Genomic DNA, 6,964 nt, shown 5'->3' with positions numbered 1-6,964 from the left:
TGTGATAAAGAGAAACTGTTCACTTACACAAAAGCTCAGCCCGTGAGACAACAAAATGGAGTGCACACAAACACATTGTGTTGTCTGGTTGCCTGGCCCTGAACATCCTTTTTAGGGCCCACTGCACACAACCTGAACAATATCTATTTATTCATCTGGTCACAATAATAATAATATATAGAGAGGGGGTGAGAGAGAGAGAGAAGCACAAATAAAGCCAATCAGCTATTCAATCAAAACATATGCATCATCAGAATGTTAAATGCAAAGATAAATTGATGGTAAAATCACTAAAAGAATATGTACGAATGTGTTCGTAATATTTGTCTTGTTCTGCAGACTGCAGAAATCACGCAGCAAAATGGTTCTAGTTAGAGAACTAATGGCAAACTGTGATCACAATATGGTTAGCTTTGAGGCATTCTTTCAAAAAACAAGGACCAAGTCTAAAACAATGGTCTACAATTTTAGAAAAGCAAACCTTGAAGGTATGAGGCGGCACTTAGAAGAGGTAGACTGGAGCAACCTGGATACAGATTCAGTTGAAAATGAATGGTTATATTTTAAGAATATACTACTTTTGGATTAATTTGTACCAAAACTTAGCAAACTGAGGACCAAAAAACACTGGCCAAAATGGTTTAACAGAAGTATGCAAAAAAATATCAAGAGAAAGGAAATGTATAGCGCATACAAAAGGGATGGAGACTAAACAAAATACAAAGAATATGTTGAGCTGCAAAGAGATCTTAAGAAAGGGATCAGGAAAGCAAAGAGGGAAATAGAAAGAAACATAGCTTGTGGAGCTAAAACTAATGCAAAGAGTTTTTTCAATACTACAACAGCAAGAGGACAATAAAGGAGGAAGTGAAATAGATAAAGGGCAAACATTGAAGTATCTTGGAAAACTAACAAGATGTGGCAAATGTTCTAAATGAGTATTTCACAGAGGTTTTTACTAAAGAAAAAGCAGATAACATGCCACAGGTTAACAGCCAGTCAAATCCTAAGAGACATCAGGATAAATGAGGAGGAGGTACTGAAGGGACTAGCAGAATTAAAAACAAACAAATCACCTGGGCCAGATGGGATATTTCCAACAGTACTTAAAGAAATGAGGGAAATTATTTGTAGGTCGCTAACTCGATTATTCCAAATGACACTTAGAACAGGGGATGTGCCAACTGACTGGAAGACAGCAAATGTCAAACCAATCCACAAGAAAGGGGACAAAACTGAGCCAGGAAATTACAGACCAATCAGTCTCACCTGCATCACTTGTAAAATGTTGGAGAAAAATGATTAGACAGAAAATAGAGGAACATCTTAATGAAAACCATATTCTTGGAGATAGTCAACATGGGTTTAGACGAGGCAGATCATGTCTTACTAATTTAGTATTACATGTTTTTCAAACACGCAACTGCAGCTGTAGATCATGTGAAAGCATATGATTTGATATACTTAGATTTTCAAAAAGCTTTTGATCAGGTTCCACACCAAAGACTGATCCTCAAATTGGAAGCTGTAGGCATTCAGGGTAATGTAAGTAGATGGATTATGAACTGGTTGATGTATAGGAAACAGAGGGTGTCGATTAGAGGAGTTGCTTCTAACTGGAGTGAGGTTGTTAGTGGAGTTCCACAGGGATCAGTACTAGGGCCTTTGCTTTTTCTAATCTATATTAATGATCTGGACTCTGGGATAGTTAGCAAACATATCAAATTTGCAGATGATACTAAAATAGGCGGCTCAGCAGATACAATCTTGGCAGCACAGGCTATTCAAAGGGACTTGGATAATATTCAGCTGTGGGCCGACACCTGGCAGATGAATATCAATGTTGTCAAGTGCAATGCATTATATGCAGGTAACAAACATGTCCACTATAATTACACTATGGGATTAATAGAACTAGATGAAGTCTATGTGGACTCCTCACTTTCTCCATCCAAACAATGTGGGGAAGCAATAAAAAAGGCAAACAGGATGCTAGGGTATATTGTCAAATGTGTAGAATTGAGAACAAGGGCAGTAATGTTAGACTGTACAATGCACTAGTTAGAGCTCATCTGGATACTGTGTGCAGTTCTGGGCTCCACACTTCAAGAAAGATATCGCTGCTCTAGAGGCAGTTCAGAGGAGAGCAACCAGACTTATTCCAGGTATGAAGGGAATGTCCTACTGAGAGACTGAGGAACTGAACCTTTTCACCCTGGAACAGAGGAGACTACGTGGGGACTTGATTCAAGTCATCAAAATCATGAAAGGCATCGACCACATCAAACCAGAGGAGCTTTTCCAGATCAGCAGGGACACACGCACCCGGGGACACAAATGGAAATTGGGCTTCAAGGCATTCAAGACAGAAAACAGGAGACACTTCTTCACACAGAGAGGCGTCACAATCTGAACAAACTCCCCAGCGATGTAGCTGAAGAGACAATTTGGGAACATTCAAAAACAGACTGGATAGGATCCTTGATCACTTTGTTATTAATGGACACCAAACGAGCACGATGGGTCGAATGGCCTCCTCTCAATTGTAAACTTTCTTATGTTTCTTATGTGATAATGTAACTACATTATTCCACCAGAGGGCAGCTCAACCTCATTTTTAATTAATACACTTTCCTAACACTATTATGTAGACATTACATGAATATGCATTCACGATCACACACACATATATAGTGTTTTGTTTTTCTAACATACAACAACAAAAAAATATGTTAGGAGGGAAGTATCAAACAATACATTAGATGGCGTGGTGGGGATCAAAGTAATATGTACATTTGTTTAGTTTTTTGTAATGTTGTCAATACACATTTTCTACTTGATATCATGTGAGTGTGGTATAAGCAGACGAATAAGCGTGTAAGTTTAAAATTAAATCCATTTAAACTGATCTAAGTATTACGGAAGAATCTGAGACTGTAGCTACAGATGTAACCAGGGAAGTTCAGAGTGGACTATTCCATCGAAAAGCGGCAGGGGACACATCTTTTCAAAATATTAACTCTTCTGCTGATTCACTTTTTTTTTTTTTTTACTGTGAATGTATGTTAAAAACTCTTTATTTAAACTTCTTCAACTAACGTCCTTTTGTTTCTGAAGGCCACTTTTATTTCTAAGTTTATTAACAATTTCTCCCCACTCCCTCCCCATCCTTGATAGTTGGTCGGTCAGAAAGAAGAGGGGAAAAATCGTTTTTATAACGAATCCAAACCCATAAAATACACAATAATTGGCTGAAACTACTCACATTCAGACACACTTGGTGTTAAAAATGTCACCCTGGAGCGGCGGTAGTGTGTTTTCCATAATGAAAAGTGGATGGAGGAGAGAGACACGGAGAAGGCGAGCGGTGACGTCACTCACGATGGGGCGGTAGGATCTATCCCGAAAAAACAAAGATTATCAATATAAACTATATGCCGCAAACACGGAGAAGACTGGAAATATAAAACTCGCTTCCGAGGTGGTCACACGCTTTGTCCATGCCCACTCACAGTCTTTTAAATGGATATATATATATATATATATATATTATAATTTTAAGTTATCCCCTTTATCCAAGTCGACGTATTTAATGAGGAACAGAAAAACAGAAGTTGCTAAAACGAGTGAGTGAGTTTTACAATATAGAAAACACATCACGAATAGTCATGTGACGCGGTACCGGAAACAGTATGGGGACGCAGGGGCCCGACCGGAAGAGACAACACGTAAACACGGACCCTGTGAAGGTGAGCTGTGTGTACCTTTAAACATAACTGTCATTTTTTTAGATAAAGGTAACCTGTGTATATACCTTTAATTGTGTGTCATTTTTATTGCAATACTGTTCTGGTTGTCTTGAATCTTCCCCAGAACTCGAGTTATTACAGTCCGCTCATGTCGAGTTGGGTGAAGTCACCAGCCAAATATATATTAATCAGGGTCGTTTCTAGCCTTTTGGGGACCGTAAGCACTATTTGATTTCGCCCGTCTCACTGTAGCCCATTTGACACAGCACCAAAGTAACATATACATAAGCCTGCCGTCTTGTAAACATTTGCATAAGCACACATATGTACGAACAATCATACAGTGTACAAATATACACTAGCGTTCAAAAGTTTGGGGTCCTTGTTTTCTGTGAAAATATACATGAAATGGGTTTGAATAGGAAATATAGCAAAATGAATAGGAAACATAGTCATTGACAAGGTTGGAAATAATTATTTTAAATTATAATTAAAAATAATAATTGTGTCCTTCAAACTTTGCTTGCGTCAATTAATCCTCCATTTGCAGCAATGACAGCCTTGCAGACCTTTGTCATTCTAGTTGTCAGTTTGTTGAGGTAATCTGAAGAGACTTCACCCCATGCTTCCTGAAGCACCCCCCACAAGTTGGATTGGCTTGATGGGCACTTCTTACGTACTATACGGTCAAGCTGCTCCCACAACAGCTCAATAGGGTTGAGATCTGGTGACTGTGCTGGCCACTCCATTATAGACAGAATACCAGCGGACTGCTTCTTCCCTAAATAGTTCTTGCATAGTTTGGAGCTGTGCTTTGGGTCATTATCCTGTTGTAGGAGGAAATTGGCTCCAATCATGCGCTGTCCACAGGGTATGGCATGACAAATTGGAGTGATAGCCTTCCTTCTTCATGATCCCTTTTACCCTGTACAAATCTCCCGCTTTACCACCACCAAAGCACCCCCAGACCATCACATTGCCTCCACCATGCTTGACAGATGGCGTCAAGCACTCCTCCAGCATCTTTTCATTTCAGTGTGTGCTGTTCTGTGAAGGGAATTGTACACAGCGCTGTATGAGATCTTCAGTTTCTCAGAACAAGAATATACTGACGCGTTTCAGAAGAAAGTTCTTTGTTTCAGGCCATTTTGGGCCTGTAATCAAACCCACAATTGCTGATGCTCCAGATACTCAACTAGTCTAAAGAAGGCCAGTTTTATTGCTTCTTTAATCAGCACAACAGTTTTCAGCCGTGCTAACGTAATTGTAAAAGGGTTTTCTAATGACCAATTAGCCTTTTAAAATTATGAACTTGGATTAGCAAACACATCGTGCCAGATGAACACAGGACTGATGGTTGCTGATAATGGGCCTCTGTACGCCTATGTAGATATTCCATTACAAATCAGCCGTTTCCAGCTACAATAGTCATTTACAACATTAACAATGTCTACACTGTATTTCTGATCAATTTGATGTTATTTTAATGGACAAATAAATTGGTTTTCTTACAAAAAGAAGGACATTTCTAAGAGACCCCAAACTTTGGAACAGTAGTGTATATGTAAAGGTTACACGGGGACCTGTTTAGCAGCAACATTATTATCAAAAGTCTTAGGATGCTCCAATAAAATACTTCAGTACTGCTTCTGAGGAGGTTATACATGCATTAGAACTCTATGGACACAGCTTGTTGTGAATTAGAAATGTTTTTATCCTATGATGTATTATACACAATTGCTCACATAGGCTATTAGGTCTATCTGTAGTTTTCACATTACAATAATAATCTACCTGTTTGTTAGCCTTAGTAGACCTGCATTTCCTGATCCCATTGTTTAAAATAACGTTTAGTGGTTTACACATTTTTGCCCCAGGTTCAGTCCTAGTCTGCAGCACCCCATCATGTGTAGTCTGAAGTCTGTCAGTCAACAAAGGTCCTGACTGATATTTATTACACACTTTGCAGGTTTAAATAAGTCTGTCTAGATAAAGCTACAAAAAACATACAGCCAGCCAGATATCTGGTTTATCTGCACATGTAATGTCATTGTCATTAAAACGGTTTCTTTAGTCAGTATGCAAGAAAGCTACTGTACAGCACTACAAATTAAGCATAAACAAATAATATTACAATACCTTTCGCTTGTGTTTGTTTTTCTTCTTCAGTTTTTTATTATTTTTATGCACCAGATTGGTATGTTCTTGGTCTTTTTTCCAACTTTATAATTTGGTCATGTCACAATCCTAAAACATACAGCTCTGGAAAAAATTAACAGACCACTTAAAATTGATTTCTGAACTTGGAGAGGTCTCTTAATTTGTTTCAGAGCTGTATATTTTTTCTTGTTTTCTGCCACACTCAAGCCATTAGGAAGCAGACACTATGCAGTCACAGAGCGATGGCAGGTTTCTAGCACATAATCTATTGATTCCCCTGGGCACAACTCGCTCATAAACTAAAACAAAAACAAATCTGAAAATTGTTTCAAAACTGATCACTGTTGATTGATGATGTATTCTATTTATTTATTTATTTATTTATTTATTTATTTTGCTACGAGGCCCCCTAGCGGCTGGGGTCCCTAAGCGGCCACTTATGTCTAGAAACAGCCCTGATAATAATCACAAATTGAAAAAAAACTATTCTTGTAAAACTGAAAAAGACTATACATGAAATTTGAAAAAAAAACACATTTTGTATATAGTCTTTGCCTTTAACAGGAGAGAGATGTATCCTAAATGTGTATCCCAATGGGTTTGTGGATGGCATCACAGTGACGAGACAATCCGGAAGAGACGGAGATGCCAACTCTGTCCTCTTTGAACAACAGCTGTTCTTCTAGTACTGAAAACCTCTCTCTCTCTCTCTCTCTCTCTCTCTCTCTCTCTCTCTCTCTCTCTCTCTCCGTAAATGTTCCCCATTCTCTCTCCTCATATTCTTCTCTTGCTCACGCTTCTCTCGTTCTCTCAAATCAATTCAATTCGGAAAGCCTTGATAGGCATGACTAATTTACATCAGTGTTGCCAAAGCATTGACAGCTCAAGAACAGGGCAATGGTAACAATAAGTACAAGAAATTATACATCTTACATATTAACATCTATTTACAAACATTGTATGTAAAATTTTCCCGATTATAACCTGTCTCTGTCCCCAGGCTGTGGCATCTCAGTCTGTAATGGCTCAGGATCTGTCTATGTTTAGGGTCCTTT

Source organism: Amia ocellicauda, chromosome 22 (genome assembly GCF_036373705.1).
Source record: "Amia ocellicauda isolate fAmiCal2 chromosome 22, fAmiCal2.hap1, whole genome shotgun sequence".
In the NCBI taxonomy this organism is placed as follows: Eukaryota; Metazoa; Chordata; class Actinopteri; order Amiiformes; family Amiidae; genus Amia; species Amia ocellicauda.
The sequence above is the reverse complement of the archived record's forward strand: the minus strand, read 5'-3'. Positions refer to the sequence as shown.